At 63.4% G+C, this 25293-nt stretch overlaps 1 protein-coding gene across 4 annotated transcripts in view; it reads left to right on the top strand.

Annotated features, from left to right (window-relative positions):
• The window catches only part of LSP1 (lymphocyte specific protein 1), a 42283-nt gene that overhangs the window by 1885 nt on the left and 15105 nt on the right, over positions 1 to 25293 (top strand). The window lies entirely within an intron of this gene.

Raw genomic sequence — 25293 nt, 5'->3', positions numbered from 1 at the left:
GGCAGGAGGTGGGCGTGGGAGGGCCTGGCCGGGAGGGCCTGCTTGGCCCCAGGACCCTCGAAGCCCTTGCTGGAGGCCGGGCCGGGTCCCCCGCCCGCCCCCGCCCAGGTGACGGAGGTGACGATGCTGGCCGCTGTCTGCTCCCAGTGCCGCAGCCGCTGTTGCTTAGAGATGGCGCGGGAGGCGGACGCGGGCAGAAGGGGAGTGCCAGCACACCCAGAGCTGGGCAGGGAGCCCCGCGGAGCCGCTGGGTGCCAGCCTGTGCAGGGACAGGACACCCAGAGCCACCAGCATGGAGAGGAGGGCGCTGCTGGTCAGCTCCGTCTGCTCCCCCCCCCCGCCCCCCGCAGCACCTGCTGGGCAGGGCGGAGCCGCGGGCCGGGTCCCCACAGCCTCAGGGCTGACTTGTTCAGTGGATTCTAACCACTGAGGTTGGTGTCGCCTCCCTGATCCCGTGGCGACGTTATTCGTAACGAGGGAACCGATCTGGAAGTCTCTGCCACGAGTGTGCATGTGTGCGTGAGGCAGGTGGAAGGGTGCCTTCCCCTCGCCCAGGCCCACAGGGCGCCCTGCTTCGGGGGTTCGGGGGCCCGAGCGCTGGGGGGAGGGGGCGACCGGCAGACAGCTGTGCCCCACTCAGGAATGTCTCCTCCCATCAGCCTGTCTCGTGTTCCTCCGGCCACCGTGTGCCCATAGAAGGGCACGGCTTGAGCAGCCTGGCCGGGGCATCCCCGCCTCCCTCCTTGACCCCCCCACCCCAGCTGTCCCGCGGGCGGAGGACACAGAGGACGGCGTGGACCGCGGCCGAGGCCCAGGCAGGCGGGGAGGCACCTGTGCCTGCTCGGTCAGGAGCTCAGCCTGAGAGCTGGCTGAATGCCCCTGGCCCCTTAGGGTCTGGGACCCCCCCCCAAGCACCCCTCCCCCCCACCATGTGGTGTCAGAACGAAACTGAGACCCGGGGTGAGGCACGGTTCTCATTTCACAAGGTGACTAAGGGAACTGGGATTTTCCTGTCCAGAGTGGGTGAGAAGTCCCGTTGCCCAGGATGGGGATGTGTGACCTGGGAAGCCCCCATGGGAGACCCCAGGAGAGCCAAGGCTGGGCAGGTTGGGGCTAGAGCATTCCAGATAAGACCTGCCCCCAGACCCCCTCTATTGCCTGCATCCAAGACATCGCCCCTCCTATCCAGCCAGGTCAGGCCTCCCCCCTGCAACTGGGCAATGGACTGTCTCCTCAGACTGTCCCCTCAGACTGTTCCAAGATGGGGCCACCCCCCTCAGACTAACCCCTGCCAGACTGTTCCAAGATGGGGCCACCCCCCTCAGACTGCCCTGGGATGGGGCCACCCTGCTCAGACTGCCCCAGGATGGGGCCATCCCCCTCAGACTGTTCCCAGGATGAGGCCTCCCCTCTCAGACTACCTCGGGATGCGGCCACCTCCTTCAGACTGCTACAGGATGGGACCACCCCCCTCAGACTACCCCAGGATTAGGCCTCCCCTCTCAGACTGCCTCAGGATGGGGCCACCCCCCTCAGACTACTCTAAGATGGTTTCAGCTCCCTCAGACTGCCCCAAGATGGGGCCTCCCCTCTCAGACTGCCCTAGCATGGGTCCACCTCCCTCAGACTGCCCCAGGATGGGGCCATCCCCCTCAGACTGCTACAGGATGAGGCCTTCCCTCTCAGACTGCCCTAGCATGGGCCCACCTCCCTCAGACTGCCCTCGGATGGGGCCACCCCCCCTCAGACTGCCCCAGGATGGGGCCACTTCCTCAGACTACCCCAGGAGGGGGCTTTCCCTCTCAGACTGCCCCAGGATGGGCCATCCTCCTCAGACTGCCCCAGGATTGGGCCACCTCCCTCAGACTGCCCCCAGGATGAGGCTTCCCCTCTCAGACTGCCCCAGGATGGGGCCAACGCCTCTCAGACTGCTATGGGATGGGACCACCTCCCTCAGACAGCCCCAGGATGGGGCCTCTCCTCTCAGAACCTCACATTAGGGCCTAGGACTGGGGCGTACCCCAACAACGTGCCCCGGGCAGGGTGCTTGCCCCTCCTCTGTCCCACTTGTGGGCCAGGTCAAGATACCCTCTCCTTGCTCCCAGTCCCACAGGGCTGGCCAGGACCACGGGTCTCTGTGGGGCCCCCCGGTGGAGCTGAGGTGTGGCCCTGCACCCCTCCCTGTGGGGAGCCATGGACCTGAGACCCTGCGGAGAGCGGGGACAGGGCCTCCACACAGTGCATGGAAGGGAGTCTCAGGATGTCCCAGGGTCCCGGGCTTGGCAGGTCTGGATCCCGGAATCCCAACCCCTTGGAGGCCCCATGTGCACCCCCAGCGTGCACCCCGAACTTCACCAGGGCCAGACCAGGCTGTGCTGGGCCCTCCCCATGTCCACGTGACAGGAGAGCTGCCCCACACTGCAGACGGGCCTCGCCCCTGCCCCAGCCCGGCCTGCTCCCCAGCTTGGCAAGGATGCCCTCTCCCAGGGGTCTCCGTACCCCTGTCCCAGCATGCTCTTTCTCCACGAGGCCACTGGACCCCACGTGCGGAACCATTCACCACGGGGCAGCAAAAGCCATACCTCCGGAGGCCCCTGCAGGCCGGCCCTGGGTCCTCAGACCTCACTTCCCCTCCAGGATTTGCTAAAAGCACCTCCCAGTTCTGACAGGTGCCACAGTCACTGCAGACTTTCCTTCCAAGCCCTGCCTGGCTGTCCTGCCCCATTGCCAGGTTTCCAAAGGCCCACCAGGCCCGCCTGCAGTGACCGCTGCCCTCGGCTTCCTTTGCATCTGCCACTGCCTGTGGTCAGACCCCAGCCTGGGAGGCCTAGTCCTGTCCTGGGATCTCTGGTCCTGTCCCGGAGTCCTGGTCAGTCCTGGAGTCCTGGTCCTATCCTGGAGGCCTGTTTCTGTCCTGGGAGCCCTGATCCTACCTTGGGAACCCTGGTCCTGTCCTGGGGCCCTGGCCCTGTCCTGGAGTCCTGGTCCTGTCCTGTAGCCCTGGTCCTGTCCTGGGAGCCTTGGTCCTGTCCTGGAGCCCTGGTCCTGTCCTGGGAGCCTTGGTCCTGTCCTGGAGCCCTGGTCCTGTCCTGGGAGCCTTGGTCCTGTCCTGGAGCCCTGGTTCTCTCCTGGGAGCCCTGATCCTACCTTGGGAACCCTGGTCCTGTCCTGGGGCCCTGGTCCTGTCCTGTAGCCCTGGTCCTGTCCTGGGAGCCTTGGTCCTGTCCTGGAGCCCTGGTCCTGTCCTGGGAGCCTTGGTCCTGTCCTGGAGCCCTGGTCCTGTCCTGGGAGCCTTGGTCCTGTCCTGGAGCCCTGGTTCTCTCCTGGGAGCCCTGATCCTACCTTGGGAACCCTGGTCCTGTCCTGGGGCCCTGGTCCTGTCCTGGGACCCTGGTCCTGTCCTGGGGCCCTGGCCCTGTCCTGGGAGCCTTGGTCCTGTCCTGGAGCCCTGGTTCTCTCCTGGGAGCCCTGATCCTACCTTGGGAACCCTGGTCCTGTCCTGGATCCCTGGTCCTGTCCTGGGGCCCTGGTCCTGTCCTGGGGTCCTGGTCCTGTCCTGGGACCCTGGTCCTGTCCTGGGGCCCTGGCCCTGTCCTGGGAGCCTTGGTCCTGTCCTGGAGCCCTGGTTCTCTCCTGGGAGCCCTGATCCTACCTTGGGAACCCTGGTCTTGTCCTGGATCCCTGGTCCTGTCCTGGAGCCCTGGTCCTGTCCTGGGGCCCTGGTCCTGTCCTGGGGCCCTGGTCCTGTCCTGGAGCCCTGGTCTTGTCCTGGAGCCCTGGTCCTGTCCTGGGAACCATGATTCTATCCTGGAAAGCCTGGTTCTATCCTGGAGCCCTGGTCCTATTCTGGGACCCTGGTCCTGTCCTGGGGCCCTGGTCCTGTCCTGGAGCCCTGGTCCTGTCCTGGGGCCCTGGTCCTGTCCTGGAGCCCTGGTCCTGTCCTGGGGCCCTGGTCCTGTCCTGGGGCCCTGGCCCTGTCCTGGGAGCCTTGGTCCTGTCCTGGAGCCCTGGTTCTCTCCTGGGAGCCCTGATCCTACCTTGGGATCCCTGGTCCTGTCCTGGATCCCTGGTCCTGTCCTGGAGCCCTGGTCCTGTCCTGTGGCCCTGGTCCTGTCCTGGAGCCCTGGTCCTGTCCTGGGGCCCTGGTCCTGTCCTGGGGCCCTGGTCCTGTCCTGGAGCCCTGGCCCTGTCCTGGGAGCCTTGGTCCTGTCCTGGAGCCCTGGTTCTCTCCTGGGAGCCCTGATCCTACCTTGGGATCCCTGGTCCTGTCCTGGAGCCCTGGTCCTGTCCTGGAGCCCTGGTTCTCTCCTGGGAGCCCTGATCCTACCTTGGGATCCCTGGTCCTGTCCTGGAGCCCTGGTCCTGTCCTGGGGCCCTGGTCCTGTCCTGGATCCCTGGTCCTATTCTGGGACCCTGGTCCTGTCCTGGGGCCCTGGTCCTGTCCTGGAGCCCTGGTCCTGTCCTGGGACCCTGGTCCTGTCCTGGAGCCCTGGTCCTGTCCTGGGGCCCTGGTCCTGTCCTGGGACCCTGGTCCTGTCCTGGGGCCCTGGTCCTGGCCTGGGGCCCTGGTCCTGTCCTGGGAGCCTTGGTCCTGTCCTGGAGCCCTGGTTCTCTCCTGGGAGCCCTGATCCTACCTTGGGAACCCTGGTCCTGTCCTGGAGCCCTGGTCCTGTCCTGGGGCCCTGGTCCTGTCCTGGGGCCCTGGTCCTGTCCTGGGGCCCTGGTCCTGTCCTGGAGCCCTGGTCTTGTCCTGGAGCCCTGGTCCTGTCCTGGGAACCATGATTCTATCCTGGAAAGCCTGGTTCTATCCTGGAGCCCTGGTCCTATTCTGGGACCCTGGTCCTGTCCTGGGGCCCTGGTCCTGTCCTGGGGCCCTGGTCCTGTCCTGGAGCCCTGGTCCTGTCCTGGGGCCCTGGTCCTGTCCTGGAGCCCTGGTCCTGTCCTGGGGCCCTGGCCCTGTCCAGGAGTCCTGGTCCTGTCCTGGAGCCCTGGTCTTGTCCTGGAGCCCTGGTCTTGTCCTGGGAACCATGATTCTATCCTGGAAAGCCTGGTTCTATCCTGGAGCCCTGGTCCTATTCTGGGACCCTGGTCCTGTCCTGGGGCCTTGGTCCTGTCCTGGGACCCTGGTCCTGTCCTGGGGCCTTAGTCCGGACTGGGAACCCTGGTCCTAAGCACCAACCCCCCCCCCCCAACTGATTGGGCAGCTCTGGCCCTGAGGACACTGATCGGGGCCGGGTTTGGGTAAGCCGCTGTTTCCCTGCCCCCTGGGCTCCTGACCCCCACTGCCCCGCAGGCAGGGCATGGCTCCTGGTCCCACGTGATTCAGGGATGCTGCCCCAGTACTTCTCCATGTGTGGAGCTAAGAGGCAGGGCAGAGACCTAAGAGAGGGCAGGGACCACCTTCGGGGCCACCCTGGGCAGAGTCCCCTTCTGGGCTATCTGTCCCTGCAGAACCCCTTGGCCTTGCTCTTTGGACCCCAGGGTCTTCAGGAAAGAGGTCACAAGGCCCCTCGGGCTATGGGTGGCTGGCGGCTGAAGGAGGGAGCTGAGCTAGCCTGGGGGCTGTGGACACCCTGGACTTCATCCTCCTGACTCCCTCAGGGAGCCAGGGTGGGAGGGGTCTGTGGCCTTGGAGGGGCAGCCCCCCACGGGTCGGACTGCCCACACACCGCCAGACCCCCCAGTGCTCCTTCACCCCTTGCCCTCCCCGTGAGGCTGGACACCACCTGGCAGAGCCGGGGTGCACGACTCTGGGGCAGCAGGCAGCGCCCCAGGCCGTGAAGGAGGGAGAGTGGAAGCAGGTGCTGGCCTTGGCGGTGGGCCGCGGGTGGGTGCACTGGGTGTGGCTCCCCAGGGCTCCTTCCCAGCCCTGCCCAGGCTCCAGACCTGAGGACTGCAGTCAGAGCTGGGTCAGGCCTTAGACTCCCAGGTGGGCCCCCTCTCCTCCTCCCTCCGGGTCAGGGGTCTCTGGCGCCCGGAAATTTCCCAGGGAGGGGGAGGCTGAGCTCAGCCCAGATGATGGATGCCTTCTCCCGTGCCTGGGCTGGCGGAGGTCACTGGCTTCCTCTTGCCTTCCCTCTGGGCCCTGTCACATTCTTTCCCTAGGTGGGGGACAGGGAGAGGACACCACACCATACTTGGGGACATTGCAGCCCCCCCCCCCCCGCTGCTGATTCAGGAAGCCGGAAATCCTCTCCCGCATCCTGGCCCCCTCCCTGGTCCCCATCTGCCTCCTCATACAAACAATGCTGGAGGCACACAGGGGCGGCACCAGGAGGGTCTCAGGGACCAGAATAGGGCAGGCCCCAGACAGGGTGACACTGTAGATCCGTGCGGTGGCTGGCCTGCACGACCCCACTAGCCCACCTCTGCCTCAGTCTCCCTCAGAGGTTGTCAGAGTGGTGGGTGGGCCCTCAGTTGGGAAGATGAGGGTCCCAGCAGTGAGGCTGAGGGCTTGAGCTTTGCTCTCCTGGGGTCTGAGCCCCCAGTGCAGGGGGAGGAGCAGGAGGAGGGGCACAGGGTCCCAGAGGCATGGCTCTTTCTGGAACAAGTAAGCCCCACCCCCGAGGCCTCAGTTTCCCCATGTGCCAGCCTTCACCAAGCTCTTCAAACAGAGGTTCCCGTTAGCCAGTGAGGCACTTGACGGGGAGAAACCAAGGCTTTAAGGGCCGAATGAACTGCCAAGAGACACTGTCCCAAACCTGGAGGGACACTGGCTGACCCCAGCTTGGAGGTGTGTGTCCTAACAACCCGCTCTGGGACCTGCTCTGGCTCAAGGTTGGGGTGTAGGCCCAGGGGGCCCAGGGCATCCGGGCTGCCTCTCAGAGGTGCTCAATAACCCCACACAGGGCTGCCTGATGGCTCTGCTCCCAGCGGGTTCCCGTAGGGGTGAGGCCGGTGCTCCCTGAGGCCCATCCAGAATAAGGCAATAGCTGACAAGTCACCTCCAGAGACCTCCCCAAAGGCAGAAATGGGACGTGGCCCTATTAGAACAAGCTGATTTTTTCGAGAGGCGTCGCTCCCAGGGCCCACAGCCAGTTCATCTCAGGGAAGCCTCTTTCCAGGGGCTCCTAACATCTTCTCGGATATTGGGGATCCAGGGCGACCAGCAAAGAGAGTTCTCAAACCTTCCTAGAGGCCACCCCCGCCCCGCCCCTGCCCCCACCCCATGAGCCTGGACAGGGGGGCTGGGGGTCTATGTGGGGTGTGGGGCGGATAGGAGCTGAGGGAATATTGGAAATCAGGCCTCCTAACCCTGTTGGCCAGCAGAGCCTTGTGGTGCCGGACACAGGCCATTAAGAAGTGGGGGGCAGGAGGTGGGGAGGAAAGCCCCTCACCCTTTCCTGGGGGGGGGGGGCGGCGGGCAGCCCTGTCCAAACTCCATCAGCTAACTGCCTCCAAGCTGCCAAGTTGGGAGCTGGTGGGGTGGTGGAGGGACCACTGTCTAGTCCTACTGGCTGGCAGGGAGGGACTGTCTGGGAACCCAGAGCCTGCCTGTGGCCCCCTCCGAGGCACCCACCTCCCCCCGGCAAGAGTGGGAGGGACTCGGACCTTGGAGCCTGCCACAGGGGCAGCTGTACGGTTGTGCAGAAGGCAGCAGGGACAGCCAGCAGAGGTGGGGTGTGACAGTAGCAGCGTGTGGGGGGAGGGGGTGGCAGGTTCTGCACCAGTTCCCCCACCCCCCAGAGCCTCGGCTTCCTCAGCTGCCACATGGACTGTGTGGGAGGAGAGGGGGACAGTCACTGCCCTGCTTTGTGCTTGGCAGATGGGACCTCAGATGCTGCTCCTTCCTGCTCCCAGGGAGGAGCACAGCCCCGCACTCCATAGGCGTCTGTCCCCCTTCCTGGGCATAACTCGTTATTTTTATAGTTTTGCTGCCAAGGTAACCCAAGGCTGCCTTCTCGTCCTCCCCCAGGTACCACCTCTCAGGAGAGAAGTGGGGCTCAGGACAGATGGATCTAGCCAGTTGTTTCTGGAGGAACCTAGAAAGAAACCTTCAGTCTTTCCCTTGGTCTCACTCCCAACCCAGTCCCAGCTTTCTCACTACACCCACCTCCCTGGCTCTTCTCTCTCTGCTGGGCTGAGGCCCACATAAGACAGATGAGGGCTCAGGGCATTTGGAGGCTGCCTCCAATGTAAACCAGAGACATTTCTCTATCCAGGGTCACTAGGAGCCATGAGGTCACCCTCTTACCCCTTCTCCCCACCCCTACCTGGGTGCCTATTGCATCTTTCATTGGGACACCACTCTGTGAGCGTGTGTGTGTTGAGGATGTTTGAACAAGAGGACAGATTCCTACTTCTCTGGTCCTTATTTGAGCTCTATTTTGGCACTCAGCCTACCGGGCCATGAGAGTCTTCTCTTTTATCTTCTTGGGCTACAAGCTTATGAGCCGTGTCTTAGTCACAGAAAAAAGAAAAAAAGAAACTAAAAGACTTAATGATGGAGAAAAGTCTGAATGAAAGGAAAAGTGGGTGAAGAAAGGTAGGAATTAGGAACAGTTGAATGGATGGATGGATGATGGATGATGGAGGAATGGATGGAGGAAGGGGTAGATGGATGGGTGGATGGATAGATGGTGGGAGGATGAATGGATAGATGAATGATGGATAGATGGATAAGGGACGGATGGATGGAGGGTGGATAGATGGATGGGTGGGTGAGCGGATGGGTGGATAATGGATAGATGGATGACGAATGGATGGATGGACACATAGATGTTTGTGTAGACAGATTATCGATGGGTGGATAGATGGACAGATGGATGGATGGACAGATGGATGGATGTGTAGGTAGATGATGGGTGGGTGGATGGATGATGAATAATGGATGGGTGGGTGGGTGATGAATGATGGATGAATGGACAGAGGGATAGCTGTGTGAATGGATGATGGATGAGTGGATAGATGATGGATGGGTAGATGGATGTGTGGATAGATGTATGTAGGTATGGAAGATGGATGGATGGATAGGTGGGTGGGTGGGTGGGTAAATGGATGGATGGATGGATGGATGGATGGATGGACGGATGGATGGATTGGTGAATGGACACATGGAATGGAAGTATGGATAAGCTCGTGGGTAATTGGATGGAATGTTGACAGATAGCTCATTGGTAGACTAATAGAAGGTTATGAAGACATATGGATGAAAGGGAAACCAACCACAAAAGACTTCTAATGATAGAGAACAAACTGAGGACTGATGGAGGCAGGTGGGTGGGAGGTAGGTTGGAGGGATAATGTGTATTAAGAAGGAACTTGTGGGGCGCCTGGGTGGCTCAGTCGGTTGAGTGTCCAACTTCGGCTCAGGTTATGATCTCACAGTTCATGAGTTCGAGCCCCGCGTAAGGCTCTGTGCTGACAGCTCAGAGTCTGGAGCCTGCTTCAGATTCTGTGTCTCCCTCTCTCTCTGCTCCTCCCCCCCTCACATGCTGTCTCTCTCTCTCAAAAATAAAGATTTTAAAAAATTTTTAAAAAAAGAAGGAACTTGTTGCGATGAGCACTCGGAATTGTATATAAATGATGAATCACTGAATTCTTCTAAAATCAATATTGCATTGTATATTAACAAATGTAAAATAATAAAATAATAATGATAAAAATAATAATAAAAGACATATGGATGGATAAAGGATAGAGTTTTAGATGGACAGATCTAAAATCAATGGACAAAATTGATCCATTGATCTAAAATCAATCTAATGGAGGGGCGCCTGGGTGGCTCAGTTGGTTGAGCATCCGACTTTGGCTTAGGTCATGATCTCACGGTTTTTGGGTTCAAGCCCTGCGTTGGGCTCTGTGCTGACAGCTCAGAGCCTGGAGCCTCCTTCAGATTCTGTATCTCCCTCTCTCTCTGTCCCTCTTCCACTTGTGCCCTGTCTTTCTCTCTCTCTCCAAAACAAAGAAACATTCGAAAACATTCTAATTAAAAAAATAAGTAGAATCAATCCAATGGACAGATTGGCAAAAATAGGAAATAGTAGATGAATGGAAAGACAGACAGTGAGTAAATAGACGTATGGTTGGGTGGATAAGCTAGATAAACTATTGAAGAGATAGACTGATGAACAGATGCACCTGAATCAGGAGTTTTTCACTCACTGTTCTCTCTTTCTAGGACACTTTCCCCCACCAATGTATATAGCTGTCGCTAATATTTCTCAAGTCTCTTTTCAAATAAGGAAAAGCTTATTCCTTCCTAAGTGGTTTTCTTTGACTATCATATATCCTCCAGATCTCCATATCCTCCCACCCTGAATTATATTTTCTATAGCATTTACCATCATTTGATATATTTCAATATATACTTAACTTGTTTGTTTTTGTTGTTGTTGTTCTAGCTAAAATGTCACCCTGTGAGAACAGGGACTTTGTTAATGCTAAATCCCCAGTACCTAAAAAGTGAATACAGTAAGTGTTGAAAATGATATGAATAGATTGAACAAATCTTTGAGGATAATTGGAGGTATGAATACATGGATGCTTGCTTAGATGAACTATGGATGAGTGATAGTATGGCTGAAAGTAACTTTTTTTGGAGGTTTACCAGGTTGCAGCAACTATTTTAAGTATTAACTCATTTGGATGGCTTAATGGTCAAAGTAATTGGCAAACACATATATGGAAAGATAAACAGATATGTGTTTATGCACGTATACGTGACTTGCTATATGGGAAGATGGATGGACATATATATGAGTGAGTGTATGAATGAGATTGATTAATAGTAAATACTTTGGAGATATGAATGAAAGTGAGGACGGAAACATATTTGGAGCGATAGAGGATATATTAAAGAATGAACAGATAGTCCACTGGTTGGGTAGCTAGGCAAATAGACATAAAATTGACAGTTGGACACATAGGTAACTATATGAGTGGTTATCATGCTCCAAGTGGGTGGATGCTTCTTCTAGGTGTTTTATATGTATTATGACATTTAGATAAATAGATGGATGGATGTGTGTGTGTGTAGAGGGAGTGGATGGATGAATGGAGGGGTGGATGAGTGGGTGGATGGTTAGATGGATAGATACTTGCTCGGTGGAGAAATGTAAAGAAAGATGAATAGACACAGATATATATGTATTGATAAATGATTGAATGGATGGATGGAAGGATATCTTGTTCTTATATGGGAAAATGAATATATAGGTACCCTGAGAAGTTGATGTGCTAATAATGATCTATGGGGAAAAAATAACTATATAGAGAGGATGGGTGGATGATGGATGGATGAATAGTGGATGGATGGAGGGTAAATAGATGGGTGGATGAATGGATGAGTGGATGGATGGATGAGTGGTGGGTAGATGAGTGGATGGGTGGATGGACAGATGGAGGGTGGACAGATGGACGGATAATGGTTGGAGGATGGATGGTGGGATGGATGGGTGGGTGGGAGAATGGATGGAGGATGAATGATGAATGGATGGGCGAATGGACGGATAGAAGGTAGATGGATGGATGATGGATGATGGATGGATGGCGGGATGGACGGATGGGGAGGCGGGTGGATGGATGATAGATGGATGATTGATAGCTGGGTAAATGAATGGAAGGAGGATGGGTAGATGATGAATGGGCAAATGGATGAATGGAGGGTGGATGGGTGGGTGGGTGGATGACAGATGAGTGGTGGATGACTGGATGGTTAGATGCATGGGGAAACCACAGGAAGGTTGACGTCAAATACTCTGCCCTGTTGTTCCTATTAGGACGTGCTCCAGTTATAAAGCTACAAATGCCGGCTGCTGCATTTAAAGAGCTATTTTTTGCCACCTCCCACCCACCGGCATTTCTGATAGATAATCAAGTAATTCTATTTTAAGTTCTTAGTGACAGAGAACTCCTGACATCCGAGGCAGCCTTCTCCCCATGGGAATATTTTTCCTTCTTTTGAACCAAACTATACCTTGGCACATTCCCTTCCTGGCTGTCTGTGACTGGGATTCCAGAACCGAGAACAGGAGGCGGGGGTGGGAGGTGGGGGAATGCGCAGGTTGAGATGGAAAAGAGGCTCAGCCTCACTCTCCCTGGGTGATCTGGCTCAGCCTGAGGACCGACCCTGCGGCCCTGCTCCCCATCCCTTTTCCGTGCTCTGCTAGAAGCTTGAGGAGTGGACAGCCCTGGCAGGATGCTGGGGATGGGTCGTGGGCACGACACCCGCGTTCTCTGGCTTCCCCGGGGTTGCGGGAGGGGAGAGCTGCGGGTGCCCCTCCAGGACTGGCCACGGGACTGGCCTGTGGAGGGCGGAAGGAGCCAGACTTCATGACCCCCACGAAGTCTGCGCCGGCCAGCCACCCCCTGAGTCGCTGCGGACCTGAGCTGTGGGCCCACGGGGCTGCCCCTCCAACACTCACTGCCCTCACAGTGACTCGCTCGCGTGTGTGCCGCTCGCCCATCTGATCGTAGCCTCGCCTCTGTCCGGTCACACATCCCCCGGGTGGTCTCGGTCCTGGCCACCCGCGCCAGCACGAGGTCAGGCTAGCTGGGGAGGTGAGAGCGGCCACGCCACTGTGCTGCGGGGACGGAGGGCGGCAGGGACAGGCGGTCAGCAGGCCGGGTCGTGGTTCTGGCTCTCCGGTCCCAGTTCGGAGACCTCGAACACCGGTCTGTGCCTCGGTTTCCCCACGCGGGACCTGGGTGCGTTGGCGTCTGCCTCTCAGAGCGGCCGTGAGGGCTGGCGAGCCGGGCGAGCCGCTGGATGTAAGACCGCTGGGCACTGAGCTGGGCTCAGCGACGCCCCGCCGACATGAGTCCAGTTCCCGCCTTGTCCGGTCACTCGCCCGCGAGCATTCTCTAGTGAGTCACGGCGACTAAGCCCAACCAGAGGAACAGTGGGCTGGGCTGCACCTCCCGGGCCTTGGCCAGCGCACGGGGGCAGGGGGCCCGCTGGCCAGGGCACCGCACTGACCTTGTGCCCACCGGCCACCCTGGGAGCGTGCTCTCTGGTACCGCACGGGGCTGGCCGTGTTTGTCTCTGCCTCTGGGGTCTCCCTGCTCTGAGCTCCCGGGGTAGTCGGGCAGCGGCCGGGGCGGGCAGGGGCTCCCCATTTGGGGAGCTGAGAGGATTCCCCCCTCGAGGTGATCAGTGGAGCAGAGAGCTGGGCATAAACAAGGGGAAAACTGGAGAACCAGGAGGGAGGGGAGGGGAGGGAGGGAGGGGAGGGAGGGAGAAGAGGAAGGGAGGGGAGAGGAAGGGAGGGGGAGGGAGGGAGGGGGAGGGAGGGAAACAGAGATAGGGGCAGAGAGAGCCACAGAGGGAGAGGAGAGGAGACAGGGGCTGAGTGTGGGAGCAGGGAGGGATGGGGGGGGGGGGCTGGCGAGGAAGGAGCCGAGAGCCCAGGCCAGCTGGGGCAGGGCAGGGGGGCTTGATCCAAGACGTCCATAAAGGAGAGGACCAGTGGGCTGGCCAGGCCAGGCCCAGGACGAAGAGAGAGGCAGGGAGGGATGGAGAGGCAGATGTGGGGGGGGGGGGGGGGGGGAGGGGGGAGATACCCTGCAAGTAGCAGGGATGAGCTGCAGGGGGCTGGAGAGTGAGTGAGGCCAGCGGCCGCCAAGGTGACTGAGGGGACAGGATGCCCATCACAGGCCGCTGAGGTCCCGCTAAGCCCCAGAGCTGCTGGGCTGGAGGGTTTTCTCTCTGACATTTTTACTAGTCTCGGAAGGAGGGGGAGGGGGAGGGGGAGGAGGCCGAGGGGGGAGAAGGGGGCTGGGGGGAACAAAAGGGAAACGGCTGCTAGGCGTCCTGAAGGGGAGACCCACAGAGCGCGTGAGGCCGCACAGACCGGGGGGGGGGGGGGGGGGGGACACGGGCACCCGGCCCCCCGGGGGCAGCCAGCAGGGAGCCAGCCCCGGAGACCCCCCCCCCCCGGTGGAGAGACACAGGTCACAGACAGGCAGAGGGGGAGAGCAGACGTGGGAGGGGGCGTCAGAGGCAGAGAGACCAGACAGCCAGACAGAGGGAGCGACAGCTCGGATCCAGGGACAGGGACAGGGGACGAGGGAGCAAAGGAGGGGACGGGAGAGAGCAAGAAGAGAGGAAGGGGGGAGAGGGGTCCCAGTGGAGGAGGAGGAGCAGGGGGAGGGCAGCAGACGGAGGCCGGCAGCCTTTGAAGAAGGAGCAGCCGCGTCCCCAGGGCTGGGGTCAGGCCAGGTCGCCGGGCCGGCGGCATGAGTGGCTCTGCCCTCCTGAGGAGAAGTTCCAGCAAACGGGGCCTGGAGAACCTCGTGAGGTAGGTGCCCCCCGGCCCGGGCTGGGGCAGGGCGGGCAGGACCGGGGCGCCGTGGGCAGGGTGTGGGCCGTGCGCACGTGCGCCGGCCGCTGTTAGTTCGGCTCCGCCGGCCGCGCGCCCTCCTTGTCTCCCACCTGCACACCCGCCTGGCCTCGGCCGGGCCGCCGTCTCCCCGGAGACCTCCTCCTGGCCCTGGGGCCTCCGCCCCGGCCCGCCGCTCCCAGGGCAAGAAGTGGGCCTCCAGCACCGCTTCCGAGGCCTTGACGTGCTCCCACCGGCCCCTGGGGACCACCCTGTGACCCCTTGCTTTACAGACGAGGGGGCCGGACTCTGCGGCCACACTCGCCACCCCCCGTAGCGCACCAGCCCTGCGTGGGAGGTGCCACAGGGCCGTGGTGAGCGCTTGGGCCTCAGAGGCAGATTTTCCCCAGCTGAAATCCTGCCTCCTGCGTCGTAGGGCTTTGGTCCGGGACCCCGTCCTCCCTGGACCTCAGTTTCCCCCTTTGTAAAGTAGTGGTCTGCTGGTACCTACCCCGAAGAGGACGAGAGAGAGAGAGCAGAGGCAAAGGGCCAGAGGTGGGCTCAGAGCCCCGGCTCCGTGCCACGGGCCTCTCGTGGCCTCACTCTGAGCCACATGCAATGTCCTTCCTCCTCCTCTACCCTTCCAGGCGTCTAAGGCCTAGCTGAAATGCTGCCTCCTCCATGCAGCCTGCCTTGGCTTCTCCTTTGACGGCACGGAGCGCGCTGGGCAGACTGCAGGCTCCTGGAGGGAGAGACAGGCATCTCAGCACTCCCAGCTCCACCCAAGCCCCGACTCGGGGAAGGAGGAGGCACAAGGTGTGCGGGTCGGCTGAGAGCAGCCGGGACCCCTCCAGCTCGGGACAGTCGGGTCCCTCGGACCCTGAGTGATGGCTCTCTCCCGGCCCCACACAGGCATGGCTCCAGGGCCCCCCGCTCCAGGGTCAGGACACACTCCCTTGCAGCCACCCGCCCCCCACCCCCCCACTCATTAGGTGGACCCCCACGAGTCAGCTGCCGGGCTTCACGTGTGTTCTTTTCCGGCTCTGCCAGGCCCGCCCCTGAGCGGCTGACCAGGGGACCCTCAGGCAGGACCATGCGTCTCAGGTGGGCCTCCTCCTCCCTGCCCAGCTGGGATGTGGCCGCCCAGGGGTCACTGCTGCTGTCCCCATCCAGAAACTTCTGTGGCCAGAGGACCAAGGGGCACCGGGGGTCAAGCCCCGGGGCTCACCAGCGCTGCTTAACAAGTGGGGAAACTGAGGCCCAAGAGGGCAGTTGTACCGTACATCGGGGATGACAGAAGGAGCCCCGACGCGGGCTGGGCACACGTCCCTCGTCGCAGGAGGACGTGGGCCACAAACACCTGTCCGGTGGTAACCACGGCTCCGTTCCGAAACCCAGCGTCAAGCTGCTGTCCTGGGTGAGCAGGGGACGCCCTGGAGGCACCGATGGGGCACGGCAGGTGTGGCACCAGCTCAGCCGAGAGTGGGGGCCAGGCCGGTGCGCGGGCCCGGAGCCCCCAGAGGACCTGGACCGGGGAAGGTGGGCCTGCAGAGGCCCGTGGGGCAGAGACAGAAGGAAGCGGCCCTTTGGGCCCCCTCGTGGGGGGCGTGGGGGGCGGGGTGGAGGGCAGGCGAGAGCGTCTCCCAAAGAATAACGTGGGGGCGTCTGTCGCACCCCGGCGAGCCAGTCGCACACCGCACACGGGGACGCTCACGGAGGCACACGGACCACACGGCTTCCAGGCCCAGCCACGGCCGGGCTTACACCCCCACGCGTGGACCCGAGAGGCCGGGCGGCCGGCGGCATCCCCGCTGCCCTCACTGAGATTAGTGTTTCCCGCGTCTCGGCCGTGACCCCCCGAAGCCCGGGCAGACGACCGTTGTCCTCGTTTGACCGACAGAAAACCAGGCGCAGAGAGGCTAGTGACTCCCCCCAGGCCACCCTGGGCGTGGGGGAGCCTGCCCCCCCCCCGGGCCCCGCGCTTCACCGAAATCCTTCGCCACGGACCTCCTGGGTGCGGGGTGGGAAGGGGGGCGTCGGAGGCGGTGCCCCTCGCGGTGACAAGCTCCAGAGGCGCATGCGGGGAGCCGGCTGGGGTGGGTGTAAATTGAATCCAGTTTAAGCAGGCTAAAAACGGGCCCGGGCAGGGGGCCTCAGCCCCGTGCCCCTCCCGTACCCTTGGCACGGCTTGGCACAGTCCTTGCGGCCGTGGGGGTCCTCCTCAGCTGTCCAAGCTTCAGGGGGGCAGGGCCAGCCGGGGACCACTCCCTCCTCCTGCAGCCCCCAGCCCAGCTCTACCCCCTTGCAGGTGGCTCCCTCCTGTTGCCCCCGGGGTGACGGGGGATCTAAAGCCCTGCCCGGGCCCACCTTGGGCCAGGCCCACATTAGCCATGACCGGGGGGCAGCAAGGGGACCCTGGGCGCCCTCACTTCCACAGGCCGCCTGAATTCTGGGCTGCCTTCCCGGGTTAACAGTCTTTGGGAGCCTGGCTTTCTGAGGCGGCGGCCTGGCTGGCACAGCCCAACGGGGCTGGCTGGGTCACCCTGCTGGCGTCCTTATCGGCGTTTGGGCTCCCAGTCTCCCAGGGGAGGCTCTCCGGGCTGGAGGAGCCTGGCACAAGTCCCTGTGCCCACGCCTGCCCCCCACCCCCGACAGCCTTCAGGCCTGGCCCCCGCCCCGGGGACGCCAGGCCCGGGAGGCCTCTGGGGACCCCTGTGTGGCCAGCAGGGCAAGGGATGGGGCTGGCCCAAGGAGGCGATGGGTGGGGGGGAGGCCAGGCCTCCAAACCAGGTTCCAAAGAGGCGTGGCTGCCTCAGGCCCACCCAGGGCCCCAGATGGGAGGGGGCTGCCCTTGGCCTGGCAGAGCCCCGGTGTCTGGTGGGTGGTGCTGCCCTGGGACCAAGCGGTCTGTCGGCCAGAGCCGCCCCAGGAACCCCAGCGAGCTGGCATCGCGGGGGTGTGGGGACTGAGCGGCCCAGCCCCCTGGGCAGGACGTCAGGGCCAGAACCCAGAGCACTGAGGTTCGGGCCAGGCTCCAGTCCCGTCCCTCGAACCAGAGCGGGACAGGGCGGCGAGCAAGCAGCAGCCTGGGCGCCTCGGGCACCTGTGGGCTCGCCACCCCCCCACGCCCCTGCTGCAGCATCGAGAGGGCACCCGTGGCTCATGGGCCCCGAGGGGTGGCTGGAGAGGCCACGGCTCCCAGGAGCGCCTCGTCTAGCTCGGACTGGCTCTGCACAGGTTGGTGGCCGGGGGCCGACCCACACAGGTGTCCAGGGGCAAGCGGGAGCTGGTGGGGGGTAGCCCTGGGCGGCCCCCGGGGGCAGGGAGAGTGCGGGATCTGGCAGTGGCCCACCCTGGAAGGTGAGAGTGTGGCTGTGAGGGGCATTGCCCACCCAGGAAGGTGGGTCTCCACCCAGGAAGGGAGAGGTCCAGACGCGGGTTTGACATGAGGCTGGGGCCGGGGCGCCGTGTGCCCGTGGGCTGTGAGGCTCTTCTAGAGAGTGTCCCTGCAGACGTGGGGACAAGGCCATGGAAAGAGAAAGGAGGTGAGAGACAGGGAAGGGGATAAGGAGGAGGGGGCGAGGGGCAGGAGGTCTCCACGAAGGCATAAAGAGGTCGTGCAGGGATGGAGACGTGATGGGGATGGGGACAGGATGGGGACAGGAGGGGACAGGATAGGGAAGCAAAGAGGACAGGGACAGGATGGGACAGGACAGGCATAGGAGAGGGATAGAGGGGGACAAGACAAGAGAGGACAGAGACAGGACAGAGTAAGGACAGGACAGGATGGGACAGGGGACGGGATGCGGACAGGATGGTGGGCAAGAGGAGGGGAGAGGTCGAATGAAAGCAAAAAAGAGGGAAAGGATGAACGAGGCAGGGGACAGGGTGAAGGCGTCGTGGAGGCTCATCAGCCCCTCCCATGTGTCCCCTCCCAAGTGTCTCCTCCTATGTGTCTCCTCCCACATTGTCTCTCCTACGTGTCCCTTCCCACGTGTCCCCTCCTGCGCTGCCCCTCCCATGTGTCCCCTCCCATGCTGTGCACCCCCCCATCTGCCCCACATTGTCCCATGCTGTCTGTTCCACACTCTCCACACTGTCCCCTCCAACACTATCCACCCACACTGTCCCACCCTGTCTCCTCCCACACTGTCTCTCCTCTATTGTCCCTTTCCATGCTGTCTGCCCCATGTTGTCCCCTCCACACTGTCCTCTCTCACATTGTCTCTCTCATACTGCCCCCTCCCATGCTGTCTGTCCCATGTCGTCCACCCCCACTGTCTGCCCCACACTGCTCTCCCCACGCTGTCCCCTCCCACACTGTCCCCTCTCACATTGTCTCTCCCATGCTATCTCCTCCCATGCTGTCTGCCCCATGCTGTTCCCTCCCATATGTCCCCTCCCACACTGTCCACCTCATGCTATCCCTTCCCAGGCTGTCCCCCACCTGCTGTCCCCTCCCACGCTGTCCGCCCCACACTGTCCGCCCCACACTGTCTGCCCCACGCCGTCCCCTCCCATGCCGTCCTCGTGAAGCGGCAGAGGGCAGGAGGCCCCAAGGGCCAGAAGGTCTGGGAGGAGGTCTGGGGCGGCAAGTCTAGCACCTGCGGCTGTTCACCGGGGAGATGGGAGGGGCCGGAACGGGCAAGAAGGAAGGAGGGAAGGCCAGTGAGGCCAAGAGAGGGGGACAGGAGAGGAGAGGGGCTGCGGGCGGGGCTGCGTCTCCCCTGAGCGGGGCAGACTCCCTGTCGACCCTCCGGGTGCCCTGCACCAGCCGGCAGCACCTGTGCGCTTGGAGCCCCAGGTCAGACGCCACACTGATCAGCCTCAGTTTCCCCTCCTGCAACAGCCCCCAGATCCCGCCCGTGTCCTCAGGGACAGACACCAGGACAGGTCTCGCCCAACTCAGCCAGCGGGCCACCCCAAGCCCGGCCCCGCGTGCCCCTCCGTGGGGATAAGGAAGCTGAGGCTCGGGGAGGGTTCGAGGCCCGGTGGGCGGGCAGCGAGGGTCTGCAGGATTAAGGGGCACACGGCCAGGAGCTGTCACGGCAAGACTGAATGGGGGCCAGTCCAGGGGCACAGCCCCGGCTCCTGTTCTGCCATGCCCCCCTGGGCCCCCAGGATACTCAGTCCCAGGGGCGGGAGCACCTCAGAGGAGGGGCTGGGGGCGGGGGCAGGTGGCAGAAATGGCCCTGGCAGTGTCCAGCACGGGGTCAGGCCGCTCCGTGCACTTGGGGGCTCTCCGGGGAGGCAGGGCCGGGAGCCGATGGCAGGCGGCTGAGCCAGGCTGCGTCCGGGGATGGGGGCGGGCAGCCGGGCTTTGAGACCCCGGGATGACAGCCATTTGGGCACTGACTGGGCAGAGCCGGGCGCGGGGCCCTCGGGGTGTGCGGAAGACCGGGATACGACCCGGCAGGGGGATGGGGACAGGGCGGCAGAGGCCCCAGCCGGTGCCAGCCACCAGTCGCGTGTCATGGAACGTGCCAAAGCCCAGCCTCGTGAGCGCTCCGAGCCCTGTGCCAGGCGGTCCCGGCCCGGCTCGGGAGCGCCTGGCTTCCCTGGAGGGCCGTCCAGCGCCAGGAGGAGCCGGGGCCGGGACTGGAGGTGAGGCCGGGGCCACCAGGCAGCCGGGGGGGGGGGGTGTGGGGACCATGGGGTCGGTCCCACACACGGCCCAGAGGCGTGGGCAGGGGCAACTCGCTGACGCAAAGGATGCGGAGGGGCGGGGAGGGGGGGTGCCTGGGTGTCTCCGGGACACTTGGCCCGGACCCGGCAGCACTGTGGTCAGTGACTCGGAGAAGAGTCACAGCAAATGCAGTGTCCTGGGCAGAGGGAGGGACGGTGAGCCCAGGGCCAGTGCCCGTCTCGGCCACGCCAGCATCCCACAGGCAGGGCAAGCGGGGGGGAGGGGGCGGCCTCGCTCTCTGACCCCAGGCCCGGAGGGGCAGGCCAGCCAGAGCAGATGGGGACAGAGATGCGGAAGAGCCGCGGTGCCGGGGCAAGGAGGCTGACGGTGGAGCACATCACAGGAGGTAGGGTGCCCAGCAAGAGGGAGGTGACGGCCAGCCAGAGGGACATCAAGCTTGGTTCTGGACCTCACTGTGGGGCAGAAGGGGACAGTCCCTGAGCCAGACTCTGGGAACCAAGGGAAACCTGGGATAGAAGGACTTGGAGGCAAAGCCCCCACGAGGAAGGTTTCCGGGACACAGACTCTGTCTCCCTCGAGCCGGAACCCTCTGCCAGCGAGCAGGCGCCTGGGCGACAGAGACTCCCCGGCACAGCCGCCTTCCGGTCGGGCCATTTGGGCACATGATGAGGGTCCACCCAGCTGGCCCGGATGCCCTGGGGACCGCTGGTGGGACTGCCCTGCCCTGGGCTGGGTCGCCCTGACTGGCATTGAGGGTCTGGGGCGAAGCCGGGCCCTGCACGGGGCTGTCGGGGGAGAGGCCCGTCCGCCCCAGGGAGCCTGGGCGGCTCACGTGCTGGAGGGCGGCAGTGGGCAAGGCAGGGACCAGGAGAGCAGCTTAGTGGGGGGGGGGGGGGGCGTGTGAGCAGGGAGAGAGGAAGGGAACCCCAAGGAACGGGTGCTCTCCCCACACCGCTTTCTCCCGGAGGGGCGCCCGAGCGGGATGTGCTGGGACTGGGGGTCACCCAGGAGGGGCGTGGCTCTCCATCTGGACTGGGGGGATGGGAGCAGAAAGGAGGGCCGGCCTGCACACTGCTTTGCTGCCCCTTCCTCTCCGACGGGCCTCTGCCCACCATGTCAACCACCACCGGGCATGGGCACCAGGGACCCTGTCCCGAGAGGACTTCCTGCCGGCCAGTCCCCAATGGCTTGGAATAGGGGCCCTCGCCTGTGGTCCCTGAGCCACACCTTGGGCGCAGCGCTGGCTTTCTTGGAAGCTCTAAGGTCCACGGGTGCAGGGACCTCACTGTGGGCCCTGTCACCTGACGGGATAGAGAGCTGGTTGAAGAGGGGGATGGGGACAAAGAGGGGACAGGCCACTCCAGGCCCACGAGCAGGGGAGGGGGGTGGGGACAGCGGTGGCAGTGGCTGAGGTCTCTTGCCTCCTTTTCCCAGGAGGAGACCTCTCAGCTCCCCTCTTCGGCTGTGAACTGGGGTGGCCGTGCCCCCTAAGCGGGGTGAGAACCGGGTGGCATCTTGAGGCCCGAGGCGGGGGGGCATCCCGGGCCAGGCAGGGTCTGGAGCTGGTGCTCCTCAGGGGACCCCGGTGACCTGAGGGCCAGGGCAGAGGCGACCCTCCCTGATCTGCCCCCGGGGCTGGCAAAGAAAGATGGGCAGAAAGGGGATTCCTTGGCTTTGGGGGCTCTGTGGGGCAGCTAGGGGGTTTCCCCAAACAAGAGCCCCCCCAAGTGCCACCCCACTGGGGGAAGATGAGAGCTGTTGGGCCAGGAGGCCCAGCGAGGGCCCTGCGGAGGTGACACGGTGGTTAAGGGGGTGCTGGCCTCCACGGCGAGAAGGGGATGCCCAGGCAGAAGGTGGGCCCGGCTGGGGGCTCGGGGCTGATGAGGGTGTAAAGGATCCTGGTGGAGAAGCCGCTCTGGCCTCCCTCCCCTCCCCGCCTGCCCCGGGCAGGGCTCCGAAGGCCCAGAGCCCCCGGCCGGGCCGGCCGGTGGCTGGGAAGGAGCGGAGGTCCCTCCTCTCAGCCCTGGCCTAGGCCCCGGGGCAGGCAGAGCAGGGCCCCCAGAGGCCGCGGCTGTGCCCCACATCCCCCAGCACTAGGCCGGTGTCCTGGAGGAGGCCCCAGCCCGGGGGCCTCTGTCCCTCCCCGCTCGCCAGGGCGGCCTGTGGCCCCAGCCTGTGCCTTTCTCTCTGTGAGGAGGTCGGTGTCCCCTCCTCCGGGGAGACTTCTTAGATGGGACCTGCCCACCAGGACCAAGAGGGAGGTGGTGTGGGGGCAGGCCAGGTCGGCCGACGGTGCCATCCAAGCGGAAGCGGGAGCTGGGGTGGCCTGGGGAGGGGTCTTGGTTCACACGGTGCCGCACCCCTGTTTACAGCTGGAGAGCTGGGGCTGGGCCTGGGGTCTCACCCTGGGCAGGGGGGGGGTCAGAGAGACCAAAGCCACAGCCCCGCCCTGGTCCCAGCCCCTCCACCTGGGCTGGCGGGCTGTGTGGTTGCTTCCCTTTGGCCTTCACCCCATCCCCCCCCCACCCCTTCAGCCTTCACCCCATCACCCCAGCGAGGTCAACAGCCTCCCCCCCCACCTGTGTCCCCTGCAGCTGCCTTCCACTGAGCTCCTCCCTGCTCAGAACCTCCTGGGACCCCCAGAGTCCCTAGCTGCTCTGCCTTGGGTCTTCCAGAGACCTAACAGGACCCTCAGGCCCCTGGGCCCTGCCTTGTTAATGCTGCCCGTCTGGGAGCAACCACAAAGGGGAGGGGCAAGAAGGATTGAACTCCTGCACAGCTGGGCGGAGCTGCTTGAGGTGCCAGCCTGTGAAGGGGAAAACGGGGGAGGAGGAGGAGGAGAGGAAGAGGAGGAGGGGAGGAGGGGAGGAGGGGAGGAGGAGGTGGGGAGGTAGGGAGGAAAAGGAGGAGGGGGGAGGAAGGGGAGGAGGAGGGGAGGAGAAGGGGGAAAGAGGAGGAGGGGAGGTGAGGAGGAGGAGTGGAGGAGGTGGGGAGGTAGGGAGGATAAGGAGGAGGGGGGAGGAAGGGGAGGAGGAGGGGAGGAGAAGGGGGAAGGAGGAGGAGGGGAGGTGAGGAGGAGGAGTGGAGGGGGAGAGGAGGAGAGGAGAAGGAGGGAAGGAGGAGGAGGAGGAGGGGAGGGGAGAGGAGGGAGGGAGGAAGAGGAGGAGAGAAGGAGAGAAAAGGAGGAGAGGAGGAGGGGAGGAGGAGAGGAGGAGAGGAGAAGGAGGAAGGGAGAGGGAGGGGGAGGGGAGGGGGAAGAGGAGGAGGAGGAGGGGAGGAGAGGAGGAGTAGGGAGGGAGGGGAGGAGGAGGAAGGGAGGGGAGGAGGGGAGGTAGGGAGGAAGAGGAGGAGGAGAGGAGGAGGAGAGAAGAGGAGGAGGAGGAGGGGAGGAGGGGAGGAGGAGGAGGAAGAGAGAGGGAGGAGGAGGAGGGGAGGGGAGAGGAGGAGAGGAGAAGGAGGGAGGGAGGGGGAGGAGGAGGACAGGAGGGGAGAGGAGGAGAGGAGAAGGAGAGAGGGAGGGGGAGGAAGAAGAGGGGAGGGGAGGAGAGGAGAAGGAGGGGAGGGGGAAGAGGAGGAGAAGGAGAGGAGGAGGAGAGAAGAGGAGAGGAGGAGGAGGGTAGGAGGAGAAGTAGGGAGGAGGGGAGGAGGAGAGGAGGAGGAGAGAAGAGGAGGGGGAGGGGGGAAGAGGGGAGGAAGGGGGAGGAGGAGGAGGGGAGGAGGGGAGGAGGAGAAGTAGGGAGGAGGGGAGGAGGAGAGAAGAGGAGGAGGAGGAGGGGAGGAGGAGTGAGGGAGGGGGAGGAGGAGAGGAGAGGAGGAGGAGGGAGAGGAGGAGGAGGGTAGGGGAAGAGGGGAGAGGAGGAGGGGAGGTAGGGAGGAAGAGGAGGAGGAAAGGAGGAGGGGAGGGGGAGGAGGTGGGAGGGAGGGGGAGGAGGAGAGGAGAGGAGGAGGAGGGAGAGGAGGAGGAGGGTAGGGGAGGAGGGGAGAGGAGGAGGGTAGGGGAGGAGGGGAGAGGAGGAGGGGAGGTAGGGAGGAAGAGGAGGAGGAAAGGAGGAGGGGAGGGGGAGGAGGGGGGAGGGAGGGGGAGGAGGAGGAGGGGGGGAGAGGAGAAGGAGAGGAGGAGAAGTAGGGAGGAGGGGAGGAGGAGAGAAGAGGAGGAGGAGGGAGGGGAGGAGGAGGAGGAGGGGAGGAGAGGAGAAGGGGAGGAGGAGAAGTAGGGAGGAGGGGAGGAGGAGAAGAGGAGAGAAGAGGAGGAGGAGGAGGGAGGAGGGGAGGAGGAGGAGGAGGGAGGAGGGGAGGAGGAGGAGGAGGGGAGGAGAGGAGAAGGGGAGGAGGAGAAGTAGGGAGGAGGGGAGGAGGAGAAGAGGAGAGAAGAGGAGGAGGAGGGAGGAGGGGAGGAGGAGGGAGGGAGGGGAGGAGGAGGAGGGGAGGGAGGGAGGAAGGGAGGAGGAGGGGAGGAGGGGAGGTAGGGAGGAAGAGGAGGAGGAGAAAGGAGGCGGGCAGGAAGGAGGCCTAAGGCCTCCGTGCTCCAGGCCTCTCCCTGTGCCCCAGGCCTCTGCTCCCTGGTCACGTGAGACCCTGCTACCCCACTGCTGTCCCGGGCTCCCTGAGCCACCGCGTCCCCAGTTAGCCTGGTTACTCTCCCTGGGTCAGCGGGGTCTCGCCTCACCCGTAGTCCCTCTGTCTCCCCAGGGACTCTGGAGATCTGGAGGCTCCTGTCCCCTCCCGGCCGGGAGCCCTCCCTGCGGGTCTAACTGCATCTCCCCTCCTCCACGCCCACTGGGCCTCCTTCCAGAAAGGACCTGAAGGCTGGCACAGGGCTTCCCGGGGCCGCCTCACGGGGGGCTCAGAGACTCTCCCGTCCGCCTCCCTGCAGCCGCCCCTCCGGGGCCACCTGAGCGCTCTGGCCGCTGGCCTTGGCTTGGCTCTTGTACCCTCTCCCTGGCCCACACACTCCGGTTCATCTTTCGGACCCAAGTTCAAGGTCGCCTCCTGGGCTCCCCTGGGCAGCGGGACTGGGCTCGTTGCGGGGGGTGGGGGTGGGGGTCGTCTACCTGGGCAGTGACTTTGAGGAAGCCCGGAGACGCGCCCGGAGACGTGCTGCCGGAGGGGGCACGGCTGGGAGGGCGGTCTGGACCCGTGCCAGGGCCCTCGGGTGGGGTGTGGGGGGGAGCCGGGTACCCCCCAAGCCGCAGCTCCGTGCGCCCACCCCTGGCCCCGGGCAGCAGCGTGCCCCTCCCGCCGCCCCAGCCCCCCGCCCACCTGCTCATTTGGGGCCGCCTTCGAGCTCCCCGCTCACCCCCGCTGCCGCCTCTCTGCAAGGACGAGTGACCTCCGGGGCCCTGGCGATGCCACACCCAGTGCCGTGCCCACAGACCCCTCCCCGTG

Source organism: Lynx canadensis, chromosome D1 (genome assembly GCF_007474595.2).
Source record: "Lynx canadensis isolate LIC74 chromosome D1, mLynCan4.pri.v2, whole genome shotgun sequence".
NCBI lineage: Eukaryota > Metazoa > Chordata > Mammalia > Carnivora > Felidae > Lynx > Lynx canadensis.
The sequence above is the reverse complement of the archived record's forward strand: the minus strand, read 5'-3'. Positions and strand labels throughout refer to the sequence as shown.